This window comes from Coenobita brevimanus, chromosome 25 (assembly GCF_032717465.1).
Source record: "Coenobita brevimanus isolate Jiangsu-jjx chromosome 25, ASM3271746v2, whole genome shotgun sequence".
NCBI classification, from domain to species: Eukaryota; Metazoa; Arthropoda; class Malacostraca; order Decapoda; family Coenobitidae; genus Coenobita; species Coenobita brevimanus.
Genome location: NC_136978.1, coordinates 22664927 through 22683353, shown reverse-complemented (window position 1 = coordinate 22683353; position 18427 = coordinate 22664927). Strand labels below are relative to the sequence as shown.

General features: G+C 41.5%; 1 protein-coding gene and 1 non-coding gene across 4 annotated transcripts in view; both read right to left on the bottom strand.

The window, feature by feature from the left end:
- The window catches only part of LpR1 (Lipophorin receptor 1), an 838382-nt gene that overhangs the window by 404303 nt on the left and 415652 nt on the right, over nucleotides 1–18427 (bottom strand). The window lies entirely within an intron of this gene.
- On the bottom strand, nucleotides 2933–3051 carry LOC145393929 (5S ribosomal RNA). Its single transcript, XR_013896281.1, has one exon. It is a non-coding gene; the product is annotated as a 5S ribosomal RNA (ribosomal RNA).

The following is an 18427-nucleotide window of genomic DNA, read 5'->3' as shown; positions in this document are numbered from 1 at the left end:
CGGAGCTCTGTGCGTGTTATGCTAACACACTCGTGTTGCAGTAATTAAATCGTATTAAATAATACTAATTAATTGCTCTACGTGCTGGACCCGAATTGTGCTGGACTAACGTGTGTTGGACGCGAGGGTACTGTGGAGGAGCAACAGCCATTACCCACTAGTGACGCCAGCAGCCATCCTCCGGGGATCCAGTAGGACTACCTACGGCCTTGGATACCACCTTCCATTCCCAGCAAGCCCACCAACACTATCCTAAAAGGTTAGTTATCATTCATAGGATAGTACCATTTATTATAATTACAGTAGTACCAATATATGTATAGGTATATGGTAGGTATTTAGGGTGACTTTTCTGAGGGTTGCTGACATAATTCATTTTTCCCCATAAGCTCTATTGTTAGTCCAACACATTTATATATATATATATATATATATATATATATATCATTTCGTTCCATTTTTAAAGGCTCCAACATGCTTGCATGTGTCGGCCTTGGTCACCTAATGGCGGCTCTCCACGCTGCACGATCCATTGCAGCCTCCCTGTTCAGTCCCTTAACCCTAAGGTCACACTTAATGACCTCGTCCCATGTCTTGCTCGGTCTACCCCTCATAACCCCACCCCCAATATTAACACTTCTCACCTTCCTCATCCACTTATCATCCCCCATCCTATCCACATGTCCAAACCACCTCAATCTACCTCTTCTCATCACAACACCAATACACTCCAGTCCCATCCTACCTCTCAACTCTTCCATTGTAAACCCAGCCCCTCCAGGCCTTGGACGCAGGGGCACACTGCACATCCACCTAATCATTGTCATTTCTGTACGTCTGAGCCGGCAAATGTCTTCCTCCTTCACTGCCCAGGTCTCACTGCCATACAGCATTACACTCCTAACACATGCTGCATACAAAGACCCCTTAGCAAGTAGGGAGAGCCCTCTCAATGTCAGGAGAGGCAAGAGCTCCCTGAACTTCTTCCAACCACTTCTCACCCTAGCCACAGAGCTAGCTCCAGCCCCACCTCCAGTACACAACATGTCTCCCAAATAACAAAACTCATTCACACACTCAAGAGATTCACCAGCAAGTTCAATCCTTTCACGTCTGACGATCTCCACCTGCTCAGCCCCGGCATGCCGTACACATAAAATCAGCATTATCTCGCAGTCTACTTCTGATACCACTACATCTCTTATGCACCCATTTATCACACACACCGCACAAGATGGAATTACTTCCCACGCCCTTATGGCAAACTGCACATGGCCACTCTCCCTCGTCTTTGACAGTACCGCCACCAACCCTAGATATCATCACTTTTGTTTTATCTGCATTTACCCTTAAACCCTTTTGCCCCATACCATCTCTCCACTTCCTAAATCTTTCCACCGCCTCCCTTTCATTCTCTGCAATCAACACCAAATCATCAGCATACAACAACTCCCACGGGAGTCCGTTTCTAAAGTCACGTGAAAGGGCTTCAAGTACCATGATAAACAACATGGGACTCAAGACTGACCCCTGAGTCACACCATATATATATATATATATATATATATATATATATATATATATATATAAATATATATAGAATATATATACAGCATATATATATATATATATATATATATATATATATATATATATAAATATATATATATATATATATATATATATATATATATATATATATATATATATATATATATATATATATATATATATATATATATATAAATATATATATATATATATATATATATATATATATATATATATATATATATCCTCAGATGAGGACTTCAAGGAGCCGGCGCAGCAAGAGTAACGTGCTCTGGACCAGTAGGAGTCCTGCCCTGCTTCGGAACCCCACTCCTCCCCCCCCCAGGAAGCCCACAACCTCTTCAATTCAAGGTAGGGACTCCTCCAGTGTTTGTATGTAGTAAAGTCATTATTAGGTAGATAAATGTCCAGAGAAAAATCCTGGAAAATTGCTCCATAAGGTGAACTTGGGGCTGGCTTGGGTACCATGAAACCCAACATGTACACATATGGCCCTATAATACAAACATCTCATAAAGGGGACCTTCCAGGGACAACGTTCATGCGTTATGTCACACCTTCCTATTATATATACAATATAAATATATATATATATATATATATATATATCTATCTATATACCTAGGCTGCTTCCCCCAAGAAAAGGGAGGTAGCCGAGACAGGACGACTCACTCTCCATTTACTCATCCATTCAAACACATTCATTCGCATCTTAGCTCCAAAGGGGAGAACGGACAGATCCTCACCGCATCACACCGCACAAGGGTCAACTGCACAATGCAATCAGTGACATCCGCAGCAGGGCCCGACAACAGAACTGGTTTACCCCTGCCACATCATAACAGATCCATCCCCTTACCCGCACCTGACCTGGCTAGCTGATCAGACCAAATGCGGGAGAATATCCCCTCAGGGCTGCGTCATCACTTATTCATTCACAATTTCTCTCCATTTATTTCTGTCACGCACAGCCACTCTTCCTTGCTCAACAGACATCCCTCTCGCATCCAGCGCTCTCTTCACACTGTCCATCCATCCTATTCGTGGTCTTCCTCTCAGCCTTACACCTCTCACATCAGATCTAGTTATCTTTTTCACCAATCGCTCATTATCCATTCTCTCCATATATATATACATATATATATATACATATATATATATATATATATATATATATATATATATATATATATATATATATATATATATATATATATATATATATATATATATATATATATAAATCATTCATTCATTGCCAGACGTCATGTATCCCAGACGGGGTGGCCAAGGGCTTAGAGTTAATTGTTTTACAGGGAGGGGCACTAATCCTCCACCAACCCCACTTGACACGTAGGGACGCCAACAGCATCTGGTGTTCCCAGGCGGTCACCCATCCAAGTACTAACCAGACCCAAAGTTGCTTATCTTCGCTGATCGGACGGGAAGCGGTGTACTCAACGTGGTATGGCCGTTGGCATATATATATATATATATATATATATATATATATTGTTACATAGCCTATGATTTCATCATCCTTTGTGTAATTTTAACGCACAGTTGCCGCATGTTTGATCACGAGCGTGTTCTGCCTCAGTCCCCCCCTTCTACCGTTATAGTAGAGTAAGTCGTTCTCTCTGTTATTCAGAGCGGGATTTTCAGCTTTTTGTCCCCATGGCTTCATTTGTGCGTCCTTCTTACAAGTTGTATCAAGCTCTCCTGGCCCCTATATAATGAGCTCAGTCTCTGCATCATTGCCACTTAGATCTGCTCCTCATTTTGTTCACATCTCTGTCCTCCCCTGTACAGATATTATTATTGTGAGTGCTCAAGAAATCTCCAAACATCTAGCAGCTGTGTGTAATTTGAGTATAACTGTTGTATTTTTTCTTGTACTGTGTAGCATAAGGTTAATTCTTAGGCCTAGTGAGGTTTTTGATTAATGTTGGATTTTATGTAAGTCATTTTTGATAATAGTTTGTATCTGTAATAATTTATCTTGCATTAACTGAGCATTACCTGGTGTATTTTCATTTTATCAGGGCTGACTTAGATAAATTTACTCTTGCTAATTTCGTGTTAATAGAGGCTATTGCAGTTAACCATATATTTAACCTGTTTATTTGCCATTACATTATCCTTATGAGTCCTGAATGTTTTGTTGTTAGTTTGTGCATTAAACTTTAACTTGTAATTTTACCTAACTCTTTTGTTTTGAACCTGGAGCTTTACGGGACAGTAGTGACTCTTAGTATTCTCACTTAAAGTGTACATTATCTTTCTCTGTTCCGTAACAATATATATATATATATATATATATATATATATATATATATCTATCTATCTATCTATCTATTGCCAGACGCCTCAATCCCGTTTGAGGCGGCCATAAACAAATCGCCTCCAAGTCGCCCTGTCCCCCGCCATCTCACTGCCCTGCTCCCAACTCACCCCCCCCTCTCTCATATACCTCTCCACCCCATCCCTCCATCTCATCCTCAGCCTCCCCCTCCACCTCACTCACATACACTCTCTTCGTCAGTTTTTCACCCTCCATCCTCTCCACATGGCCAAACCACCTCAGTGTGTTCCTCATAATGCTTCCTATCACATCCACATCCACACCACAACACTCCTTTATATCCTCATTCGTCAGCCTATCTCTCCATGTGACTCCACAGGCTCCTCTTAAATAAATAAATAAATAAATAAATATATATATATATATATATATATATATATATATATATATATATATATATATATATATATATATATATATATATATATATATATATATATATATATATATATATATATATATATATATATATATATATATATATATATATATATATATATATATATATATATATATATATATATATATATATATATATATATATATATATATATATATTTATATAGATATATATATATATACAGTATATATATATATATATAGCTGTCCTAGCAGGGTGCCCTGAGGCCACTACCACTGCCACTGGTAAGCTAATGGGCTAGGGGTACCAGATCCATTGCCTGGACCTGGGACTGTGCAGTGAGTGGGACCTGTGGTATGTCTGTCCCCCTTTATTAATACTGAATATGACAAAACACGAGAAGAAGTTTCAAAGCAAGCCTGAGGACAGTAAATCACCCAGAGGAATCAGGGTGGGTTCATGGAATGTGGGAAGTTTGAGGGGAAGAGCGGGGGAAGTCACTGAGGCATTCAGTAGGAGGTGGGTGGATGTGGCGCGTTTGCAGGAAGTCCGGTACAGGGGTGGATCAGCCAGAAAGATTGTTGGGAAGGACTGATGCTATAAGCTGTTTTGGCAAGGGGGGACAGACGGATATGGAGGTGTTGGTGTGATGGTTGCAGAGAAATGGGTGGAATATGTTATGAATGTTATGAGAGTAAGCGATAGGATATTGGTAGTGAAAATTCTGTTTGGTAGAAGGATAGCTGCGATTATATCGCCGTATGCTCCACAGGCAGGATTGGATGAAACAGAGAAAGATAGATTTTGGGATGATTTAATACATGTAGTGGGTGGTATGCGAGATGATGAGATAGTGGTTTTGGGAGGGGGCTTAAATGGTCATGTAGGGGAAGCAGCACAAGGTTATGAAGGAGTGCACGGGGGATGTACATATGGTATAAGAAATGCAGAAGGGAAAAGGATACTTGAGTTTGGGGAGGCAACGGACATGACTGTGTGCAACACATATTTTAGGAAAAGAGACAGTAGGTTAATTACGTATGAGTCTGGGGGAAATAGCAGTCAGATAGATTATTTTCCAGTTAGGAGGGCCGATAGGAGGGATGCTAAAGTTATAGGAAGTGAGGAGTGTGTGCAGCAGCACAAACTACTGATTTGTGATATGGTGCTTAAAGAACGAGTGATGAAAAAGAGGACTTATGTACCTAGGAAGAAAATATGGAAGCTGAAAAACCAAGCAGTAAGGGATGCCTTCTATAGCAAGTTGAGGAAAATGGTGGCTGAACAGGAGCTATAGACAGAGGCGTTAATGAACCGTACAGAGTCCTCAAGAACAATCTCTTGAGAGTTACTGATGTAACATGTGGTTGGACAAGAGGCCCACCAAGACATAAAGTAACTTGGTGGTGGGATGAGGGTGTAGAACTTGCAGTTAAGGAGAAAAGAAGGCTTTTCCGGGAATGGAAGAAGGGTGGTAGCAAAGAGGAATACTTGGCTGCCAAGCGTAGGGCTAGAAGAGAGGTATACAGGGCAAAGTCTGAGTCACAGAGACTTTTACTTGATAACCTAAATCATGAGGAAAGGAAAAATATGATATTTAGGGTGGCAGGTCAGGTGAAGAAGGATAATCGGGATATTACAGGTGAGCAATGTGTGAAGAATGATGAAGGAAGGGTAGTGGTGAACAGTGAGGATAATAAAGATGCATGGAGAGAGCATTATAACTGGTTGTTGAATAGAGGAATCTGACTGGGACAGAGAAGGTTTGGAGCCAGCAGATCCAGTGTCTGGCCCTTGGCCTTTGATTGATGCTGCTACTGTGAGTGAGGCAATAGGCAGGATGAAGGTGGGGAAGGCACCATTTGTGTCTGGGTTGACTGCGGAAATGTTGAAGGCCTCAGGCGATAAAGGGGTGAAGTTAGTCACTGACCTAATAAATAGGATTATTTATGATTGTGTTGTCCCAGATGATTGGCTGAAGAGTGTACGGTAATTATAAATGTGTATAAAGGGAAGGGTGATGCCCTGGACAGAGGAAATTATAGAGGTATAAAGCTTTTAGATCAGATAATGAAGGTAATGGAGAGAGTTTTAGAAGGTATGACTAAAGAAAGAGTGAATATTGATGAGATGCAGTTTGGGTTTATGCCAGGTAGGGGGACCACTGATGCCATATTCACTGTTCGACAGCTTCAGGAAAAATATATTGGTAGGAGAAGGGATCTTTATTATGTTTTTGTTGATTTGGAAAAGGCCTTTGACAGAGTCCCTAGAGAGGTGGTGAAGTGGGCAATGAGAAAGCTTGGCTTGGAGGAGTGGCTGGTTAGGGTGGTTATGGCTATGTATGTGGGTGCTCACACCCAGGTAAGAGTGAATGGAGATTTGAGTGATGGGTTTTCCATGAATGCTGGTGTGCATCAGGGGTCAGTTTTGAGTCCCATGTTGTTTATCACGGTACATGAAGCCCTTTCACGTGACTTTAGAAACGGACTCCCGTGGGAGTTGTTGTATGCTGATGATTTGGTGTTGATTGCAGAGAATGAAAGGGAGGTGGAGGAAAGGTTTAGGAAGTGGAGAGATGGTATGGGGCGCAAGGGCTTAAGGGTAAATGCAGATAAAACAAAAGTGATGATATCTAGGGTTGGTGGCGGTACTGTCAAAGATGAGGAAGAGTGGCTACGTGCAGTTTGCCACAAGGGCGTGGGAAGTAATTCCATCTTGTGCGGTGTTTGTGATAAATGGGTGCATAAGAGATGTAGTGGTATCAGAAGTAGACTGCGAGATAATGCTGATTTTATATGTACGGCGTGTCGGGGAGAGCAGGTGGAGATTGTTAGACTTCACCAAGAATTGAACTTGCTGGTGAATCTCTTGAGTGTGTGAATGAGTTTTGTTATTTGGGAGACATGTTGTGTGCTGGAGGTGGGGCTGGAGCTAGCTCTGTAGCTAGGGTGAGAAGTGGTTGGAAGAAGTTCAGGGAGCTCTTGCCTCTCCTGACACTGAGAGGACTCTCCCTACGTGCTAAGGGGTCTTTGTATGCAGCATGTGTTAGGAGTGTAATGCTGTATGGTAGTGAGACCTGGGCAGTGAAGGAGGAGGATATTCGCCGGCTCAGATGTACAGAAATGACAATGATTAGGTGGTTGTGTAGTGCGTCCCTGCGTCCAAGGTCTGGGGGGGCTGGGTTCACGATGGAAGAGTTGAGAGGTAGGATGGGACTGGAGTGTATTGGTGTTGTGATAAGGAGAGGTAGACTGAGATGGTTTGGACATGTGGAGAGGATGGGGGATGATAATTGGGTGAGGAAGGTGAGAAGTGTTGATATTGGGGGTGGGGTTACGAGGGGTAGACCGAGAAAGACATGGGACAAGGTCATTAAGTGTGACCTCAGGGTTAAGGGACTGAACAGGGAGGCTGTAGTGGATCGTGCAGCATGGAGAGCCGCCATTAGGTGACCAAGGCTGATGCATGCAAGCATGCTGGAGCCTTTAAAAACTAAACAAAATGATATATATACGGTATATGTATATGTATATATACACTCGGACCTTCAATTATGTGTAAATATGGTCGACAATGTGCACCACATTTTTTAAAATGGACACAATTCAAATACTATAAACAATGCAAAAAATAGGATGTGGTCGACATCCTCCCCAGTCGGCACATTTTCACCGCATGTTACTCATCTTCTTATACCCATCCATGGGCACTCCTTCCTTCTCCTTTCTGTTGATGTAATGAGCTAGGTAGCATTCCATATGAATAAGCACTGTGTTTGTGAAATGACTCTGGAGTTGCTAAAGTACGTGAGGTGGTTGCAGAAACTGAGGAAAAGGGAGTGGGTACTCTGTGGTGGTGTGTTTACAAATAACCATGAGGCGCCAAGTCAGACGACCCTGTTAGCCGTTTCGGCACACAAAATCACACGAGTGTGTTTAGTTGTGACTAAAATGTCCCGCTTTTTGTGCATATTATATTAACTTTCCCGCTTTTAGAAAATTACTGTTACATTAGTTGTAACATGCCCTTCTGTTATGAAATTATGATAAATTAGTAAAATTATGAATAATCCAAACAAAATGAAATACCGAACTGTCTGGTCACCTTATGCATTCCATCCACCTCATAAAATAGTATGGAATGTAGGTGGAATGGCTTGGTCTTCCCAGACGTGCCCGCACAATTTAAAAATACGGGGAAAAATATGAACATTACTTAATCACGTTTTGGGGGATGGCGCCCACATAACTGGCGAATCGCACAGTTCAAATGCTCATTTTTCAAGGATGTACTGTATGTATGTATGTATATATATACAGTAAAACCTCTACAATTCGGCATCCTTCAAGTCAGAAACCTCTACAACTCGGGAAGGCTCCAAAATATTCATTTAAAAAATCAAAATTCAAAAATTCCCAAAAATGCACACATGAGAGGAAGAATCGGCAAAAATCCCCCCAACTCATTAAGATACCAAGTTGTACAGTAATGTTTAAGTGTTTAGTGTTTAGTTCCCCAGTATAGTACAAGTCATAAATACATTACAGTATGGCCTTTATAGTGTTCATTGTGCTTTACATAATGTACAGTGTCATATACAGTACAGTAAAGGTGTGCCCAAAAGTGATCTTGAGTCCCCCTACCACCTCCAAAAACTACCAGAAGTCCTCCTCCATGCCTGGAATACACCCTACAACTGCATGGAATCATGGTAAGGCAGCTTTTACTGTTTATTGTAAAAACTTTTAATTTTTTTCCTTTTTTTTTTTGTGCGTGTCTGCTGGGGGGAAACTTAAAGTTCATCCCTACAACTCAGCAAATAGGCTAACTCAGCAAGGCTTGCACATGTATTATGCCGAGTTGTAGAAGTTTTACTGTATATATATATATATATATATATATATATATAGCAAGCTCGCCCCTAATGTGAGGGTTTGGTTCCAACCATGGCGCGTTCGGCGCAAAACTGCATAAGTTTAACTATGTACTCCATATTTTGCTCCCTAGACCCCCAAAATGTGGTATTTTGCTGTTATCCCTTTCCTTGGGGGAAGCAGCCTAGGTATATAGATAGATAGATAGATAGATCTGCCATAGGTAATCAATATGAAGCACTTTCAGTGGTTAGAAGGTTTATATGAAGTTATAACTTACAAATACAGTACTGCACAGCAAAACTTCCACACACAAATACATAAACACAAGGCAAAATTCCGATGCCGATTGGTTTCGGAACAATTCATTGTCAAGTCAATTCGCCATCACAACAATAACAAGACAATTTGCCGTCATTAATGAAGACAGCTGTGGGTGATGCTAAAATATAATTCAAAGGCGAAATAAGTATATTTATAGAATGACGGGGAATCGTTCAGGGTGCGAATTGTCCTGACTGGGAATCGTCCATGTTTTGACGGGGAATTGTCTGGCGGCGAATTGATGATGGAAAATTATCTTGGAACCCGCCGATCATGGGTAATCATATATATCAGGATAATTGGTTACAAGGCTTTATTTAATGCTTTAACTTTATTTAAGTGCTTTAACTTACATAATAGAACAGTAAATATTTAACTCACAAATACAGTACTGTGGAAAATCAGTGCGGCAAATCTATAATGAACAAGTAAAAAGGCAATATTCCGACACCTATCATGTAAACTGGTTATAAGACTTTATTTCTTGCTTTAATGTTATTTAACAGTACTTTAACTTGTACATAAACTTACCAGAACAGTAATGTAAACATTTAACTTACAAATACAATACTGTGGAAAAGCAGTACAGCAAATCACATGATCACGTGATCAAAACAAACCATGCGCGCTGTTCTGAGGTTTGAGAATTTGGCCTTTCAAAGGCCTCTCGCGTAAATTCATAGTTTTCGTAATGGTTCTTTAGTCTTATGTTGTCTTATACGTATCCCAGCACTAACCGCGTATAATTGCGATTGCGTTCGGTGAGAATGTGTTTAGGGCGAGCTTACTGTATATCTATCTATCTACTGCCAGACGCCCCAATCCCATACGGGATGCCCACAAACAAATCACCTCCACATCGCCCTGTCCACCTCCATTTATATATATATATATACAGTAAACCCTTGACATAACAAACCCTTTTATTGCAAACTTCGGATATAACAAACAACTAAATCATGACCGAACTTCCCCTGGATATTGCAAACAAAGGTCGCTCAATGAGGGGGAAGTTCGGGAGTCAGCCCACGGTGACAACAGCATCCCTTCCTGGCACAGTAAGTGTACTTCAACAGCATCCTTTCCTGGCACAGAAAGTGTACTTCAACAGTATCCCTTTCTGGCATAGTAAGTGTAAAATAACAGTACTACATTATACTGTGGGGGAGGGCGGTGATGGTTCAGACAGTGGGATGGTCCAGACAGTGCATTCCCTGAGAAAAGCATAGGACCTAGGGCTGTGTGATCTTGTATGAAAGTGGGATAGTTTGTTTACTTCGACCACACGGAATCTCCAAGCGTTAAACGCCTCACTTTTTTATGCAGGTCAGATTTTACATTTTTTTGCATCTCCTATGTAACAATTTGAGTGTATATCATATGCTTTACCTTTACGAATATGCCAAGCATCGAATCATGCATTATCAGGGTGAATCTGAGTTGCATGTAGAACATACTGCTATGAAAAACAAATGTTAAACTCTCTCGTGTGAAACTTTAGGGCACCCAACAGTTAATTACATAGATTTGGGACGATTCGGACAGTTAAGGAAGGGGATGGTTCGGACAGTCCGAACTATCCCTCCACTACTACCAAGTCATGACCTTATCAAATGATAATGCTACTTTTGATCATTTATATATATATATATATATATATATATAAATATATATAAATATATATATAAATATATATAAATATATATATATATATATATATATATATATATATATATATATATATATAAATATATATAAATATATATATATATATATATATATATATATATATATATATATATATATATATATTCAGTAATCCCCCCAAGATCCGACGTAACAGAGCCAAAGGCATGTCCGGGACTTGGGTTTGTCTGGGACGTGGGAAAATGCCCCCTGGACAGGTACTTATGAACCTTAACCCATCCTAACTTTGAAAATCACCTAAATAACTCCCTACCGGACATGCACAGCACCTATTTAAGACCCTATTCACACAAATAAGGGACAGAAAGCATGAAATACTTGAAGGAACCATAGAATGAGGAATCAGAAGTGAATATGGAAAATATTTTGGAGCGTACAGGGTACTTACAACACGTCCATGGCCGTCTAGAAGATTAACCCGCCTTCTCTAAGGCTTTCACAGTGGTGAAAGTGCTCTTGAAGCACGTACAGTAATCCAGTGTTGTGCTGCACTTAATCCTTTGCACTGTGAATTATAAAAGTTTAACACTGCACATTCTGTTCTTACTTACACCATGCCAGTTGCAACACGCCAGTGTTGCACTCTACACTTAATTTGGCGTGTTGCACTCTACACTTAATCCTTTGTGTTTTCTAATTTCTTAACACTGCACAACACTGTAAATTCCCATGTGGTCTTGTGGTGAGGTATTTCAGTTTATTCACTGTTGAGTCACAAAAATGAGCATGTGGGGCAGCCATAGTGACAAGCGTATTGACATGACGGTAGTTAGGCAAGAGCTGGGGAGGGGAGGATGAAGGGGCGCTCTACTACACCCGTGGACCTGAAGCAGTGGCGCCTTCATCATGAGTCTACCCCCAAGAGGCTGTTGAAGCAGAAGAGGACAGCATGAGGGCCTAACCACCGCAAACCCCCCCGGCCCCTCACGGGGCGCAAGAACCTGGAAGTGGCTTCGGTCGCTCGGCCAAGTACCACATCACTCAGCACAACACATTTCTCGACAACTTCTTCTAGCCAGGGACATTGAAAGCAATCCAGGACCCACCAACAAATACATATGTCCAGTATGCTCAAAATCTATCACGTTAAGCTGACAGACAAAGGGTTCAGTTCAGTACAATACCTGCAAGAATTGGACCCATTACACCTGCACAACACTTGCATCCAGAAAACATTACACAAACACCTGGACTTGATCCTTATGCTCCTTCCCCCCACCCACTAACCCCCCACCCACCCTACTCCTTCTTCCTCCACACCTCCTCACCCTAACCCACCAATCCTTCCCACACCATCAAATCCCCCAACCCCTCCCATTCCACCCCATCCTAATCCACCCCAACCCTTACCTTCATCACAACCTTCTCCTACCCCTTCCCCTCCATCCACACCCGCACCTCCCCCCCCCGTGCTGCAGTAGCCAACACACATCGCACACACAACATAAACATCCTTCAATTAAACATAGACGGCAAAAACACCAAAAAACAAGAACTCACATAATTCATCAAACAACAAAACATACACACTGCCATCTTACAAGAAACAAAACTACACAGAATACAAAAAATACCTACATTTCATAATTTCACCACCATTCGACAAGATCGGGCAGATGGCGGTGGCGGTGGATTCATCACCCTGGTACACAAATCCATCAACTTTTCAGATACCAGTGCACACAAAAAAGTCACTTCTCCCCCCACATGACACCACAACAGAAATACAATCAATTAAAATATGCACTGGTAACAAATCACATATAACTATCACCAACACATACTCTTCCCCCCACAGTTCCACACAATTACCCTCCACAAATACACCACATCACTAACATACTCAACATCATCCTGGATGGTGATTTCAATGCCAAGGTGTCAGCCTGGCATGTCAACAACCCTGACACAGACTGAGGGCTGGTACTACAATCCCAAACAAATCTTCTTTTCTTACTGAATAATTTCCATCAACATACCCATATCCCACACCAAGCCCTCTTTCTCCCATCATCCTGACATCACCTTTTGCTCTCAAATCTCACCCCCACAACATCCTGGAGACTGGTCAAAACCCTTGGATCTGATCACCTCCCAATCATCATCACTACCAAAACCAGAATCATCCCAGCTGGCCACAGAAACACATACACTAATTATAAGAAAGCCAACTGGAAGGCCTTCACAACTGGAACAGAACAACATTTCGAAACGTTAAACAGTACATCCATCACAAACATCAACACCGCTGTGCACACTTTCAATATAATTATACAAAATGCTTACAAATGATACATCACTAGAGGCAACAGAAAGAGAGACAACCACAACTTCACACCAGTAATTCAAGGCCTCATCAGTCAATGGGACACACTACAACACTCCCAAACACCCCATACACAAGAAACCGTACAACAAATACAAGAAATCAACACTCAAATTAACAATACCAGAACAGCAAACACTAAACTGGAATAATGATCTCCAAACACTTGACCACATAACAAACACCTGCAAACTCTACAAAACAAAAACAGCATTACACTCTCCAACAGAAACACTACACAATCACATGCTGCCATCACAACAACAGACACCATACCTTCAAACAAACAAACAAGCAAACTCTCTCATCAATCACTTTTCACATGTCAGCCATCTAAACCCCCATCGTGCCGACCGATGTATCATCCGACGTAAGAGACAGTTCTCCACAGACCCAGACTTCGCATCTTTCACTTACAACCAGATGAGGCACATCATTAGCAACCTTAAACACTCACCTGCCTGTGGACCAAGCAACATAAGCAACATTCATCTTAAACATCTTGGGCCACAAGGTATACAAGCACTCACCAACATATCAAACAACTACTTACACAACATAATACCCAACATCTGGAAGCATGGAATTATCATCACTATCCCTAAACCCAGCAAAGAACTGACATTATGTTCCTCACACCGCCCCATCACACTCCTCTGCACCCCCTCTAAAGTCACCGAATGACTGATACTACAACTATTTGCACCTCACACCCACCTAGCCCCATCACAACATGGCTTTAGGCCACTACACCCTACAAACACTCTTCTTACAGACCTTAAATATTCTTTGATGGCATGAATTCACCTAGGCCACCACACAGAATACTCCTAGTCACACTAGTCATCAGCAAAGTTTTTGATGCCATCCCCCACCACAACCTCACAAACAAATATTCAACACAAACATTCACAATAACACAAAAAGATGGCTGGCAAACTACTTAGCAGGCAGATGTGCACATGTAACATTTCCCGGTCAGTCCTCGAACATCAGAAACTTAACAAACGGCGTCCCCCAAGGATCTGTTTTGACCCCTACACTCTTTAACCCATACATGCACAACATTCCCACACCCCACACACCATAGATACACATAGCCTCCTATGCACATGACATAACACTTACATGTACACACCAAAATGCAAACACAGCTGCACACATCCTCCAACCTTACCTCAACACACTACATGAATGGTTTCACCACAAACAGGCTCAAAATAGCCCCAGCCAAATCTACAGTGACCTTTCTCACAAACTGGACAGCAGAATACAGTCACATTCCACACCACACCATAAACAACACTCCCCTACCACACACACACACACACACACACACACACACACACACACACACACACACAAAATCCTTGGTGTAAAATACAATACATCAATGTCATTTAAACAACACATCACAAACATTAAATATAAAATAACACCAAGACTCAATGCCTTGAGGTCATCTGCCCATACAACATTTTAACACAACTAAGAAACTACCCCCACAGTATACAAACAATACATACATTCAGTGATTAATTATGCAAGCCCTGATTGGGCTCCTGACCTCACTAAAACACACTACAACATTCTACAGACCTTACAGAACAAGGCCCTAAAAATAATCACAGGCTGCACAGCTACTTCACCCACAGACCACTTACATCAAGAAACCAGATCCTCAAAGTCAAGGATCATCTAGACATGAGAGGCACTCAAATTCTCGCTGAAGCCTCCACAATACCACAACATCCACTACACTACATGGCAGCACATCCACACACACCAAGGAACATCAAAACAACACCCAGCACACGATATCATACACAAATACTGTCATCTCTCCCCCCTCGCCCGCTTCAAACCAGTTTTCAGAACCATATCCATGCTCAAATCACTTGCCGCTCCATTCAGTCACTTAAAGACAACACACATCTATATGCACGGCCTCCTGATATCCACCCTTCTGAATCCTATCTTCCTCATGAGGACAGGGTCCACCTGGCCAGGCTGAGATGTGGGCATCATCCAGCTCTCTTAAGTTACCAGAAGAGGCTGGATGACTCCATCGCTGATGCCTGTCCAAAATGTAACACAGCACCTCATACTATTAAGCACATTATGGAAGACTCCATTGCACACAATCATCTATGCCAACAACAAAACATACATTCCTTTAGAGCTCTGTGGGAAAGTCCAGTCTCGGCCATGGCCTTTCTTTGGGACTTGGGGCTGTTCGGCCAGACTGCCTAGGGAACAAGTACTATTACTATGCGTGAAAACACAGCTGTTTATCATCACGCAGCAAATTCAAAGTAGAGATGAACACATATTAGCTTTTTTTTTTCTTCTTCTTCTTTTCTTTTCTTTTTTTTCTTTTTTTTGACCAAGGACCCGAGCCCAAAATGTCCGGGACTTGGGCATCCGGGTCTTAAAAGGATTACTGTATATACATACATACATACATACACATATATATATATATATATATATATATATATATATATATATATATATATATATATATATATATATATATACTGTTAGTCCAGTACAGCACACAGTCGATTTAGGATGACACTTTTGAAAAAAATCCATTGCATGATGACTTATCATAGACTGTGTCGATCATAATATGGATTCACTCATATCATATTCAGTGAAAATACATTTTTTGACCAAGAGTCACCCATTCAACAATCTACACAAGCTTCCAACAATTCTAAATTGGCTGTTATTTTACTTCACTATGCTTCATTTCCTGCATGAACTCCAGCACCATACTAATGTTCCATCAATAACACAAACACCCAAATGTCTATCTATCTATCTATCTATTGCCAGACGCCTCAATCCTGTTTGGGGTGGCCACAAACAAATCGCCTCCAAGTTCGCCCTGTCCCCCGCCATTTCACTCCCCTGCTCCCAACTCACACCTCCCTCTCTCATATACCTCTCCACCCCATCCCTCCATCTCATCCTCGGCCTCCCCCTCCCTCTTCCCCCCTCCACCTCACTCACATACACTCTCTTCGTCAGTCTTTCACCCTCCATCCTCTCCACATGGCCAAACCACCTCAGTGTGTTCCTCATAACGCTTCCTATCACATCCACATCCACACCACAACGCTCCTTTATATCCTCATTCGTCAGCCTGTCTCTCCACGTGACTCCACAGGATCCTCTTAAATAACTCATTTCCACTGCTCTCACTCTTGACTTGTGTCCTTCCAACAATGTCCAAGCTTCACTTCCGTACGTTAGAGTTGGTATCACAATACTGTCATGTAGTAACTTTTTCACTTCCATGCTCACTTCCTTGTTTCTTATCACTGCTTTCAAGGAACCAGCAACCTTTCTTCCCTGCTGTACCCTTTCAAGCACTTCACCCTCCAAACCTCCATCTTTACTCATCACACTACCCAAATACTTGAACGTACTCACATTTTCCAATTCCTCACCATCCAACCTCGCTGTACATTCACTAAATTCACCTCTCTCAAAGACCATCACTTTACTCTTCCCTACATTCACCTTTAGGTTCCGTTTCTTACACACACTCTCAAACTCATCCACCAAGCCTTGCAGCTCCCCTTCGTCTTCACTCAACAACACAGTATCATCTGCAAACAACAGTACAGGGAGTTTCCAAACACTATCCTCTCTCACCAGGGAAACTCCAACATCCACTACCCTACCTTGTACCTCTTTTATTACCCCATCCATGTACAGATTGAACAACCATGGAGACATGACACATCCCTGTTTCAAACCAACTTTCAAAGAGAAAAATTCACTCAGTTCACCATCCACACGCACTGCAGCCTTCGCACCATCGTACATACTCTTCACAGCATTCAACAACTTCCCATCTACTCCATATATTCTTAACACTTTCCACAATCCTTGTCTATCCACCCTGTCATATGCTTTCTCCAAATCCATGAAAGCCGCATACAACTTCTTTCCCTTCTCTAGAAACTTTTCCACTAGAGATCTAAGAATGAATATCTGATCTACACAACCTCTTCCCTTCCTAAAGCCTCCCTGTTCTTCTCCAACTAATTTCTCTGTTCTTTCTCTAACTCTGTCTATAAGTATCCTACCATACACTTTTCCTATTATACTAAGAAGACAAATGCCCCTATGATTACCACACACTTCTTTTTCCCCTTTTCCTTTGTACAAGGGAATAATTATACCTGACTTCCAATCCTCCGGGACTCTAGCTTCCTCCCAGGCCAATATGCACATCTTCCACATCCATTCTACTACTATCTCTCCCCCATGCTTCAGCATTTCACCACACACTCCATCAATTCCTGGGGCTTTCCCCGATTTAACTTTCTTCATTGCTTCCACAACTTCCATCTTACTGATTTCTTCATGTCTTCTCACCTCCCTCCTTCTCCCAGCCATTCCCCAGCCACTTATACTCGCATTACTTCCATCCTCTACGTTCAACAATTCCTTAAAGTGTTCTCTCCATCTGCTCACTTTTTCTCCCTTCTCCACTAGTAATCTACCATTTTTATCTTTCACTCCCCTGCTAACTTCACTTCCACCCTGTCTTACTCTTTTCACTTCTCTCCAGAACATTTTCTTACAGTCCCTCCACTTTACACTCAAATTCCTTCCAAATTCCTCATCCACTCTCTTCTTACTCTCTCTTACTAATCTTTTCACCTCTCTCTTCCTTTCCACATATAACTCTCTCTTCCGCCTCTCAACTTCTTCCACGCCCCAAATGTGATGAGAGTATAAGGTCATCTCTGAATAAACATATGGCTGTAGACTTGCATGATGATGACCATATAGGTGAAAATAGCCACTGTACATCAACAGGTATAGCTTCATATGGGATAATACTGGATAAACATCTTATAAGCAAAAAT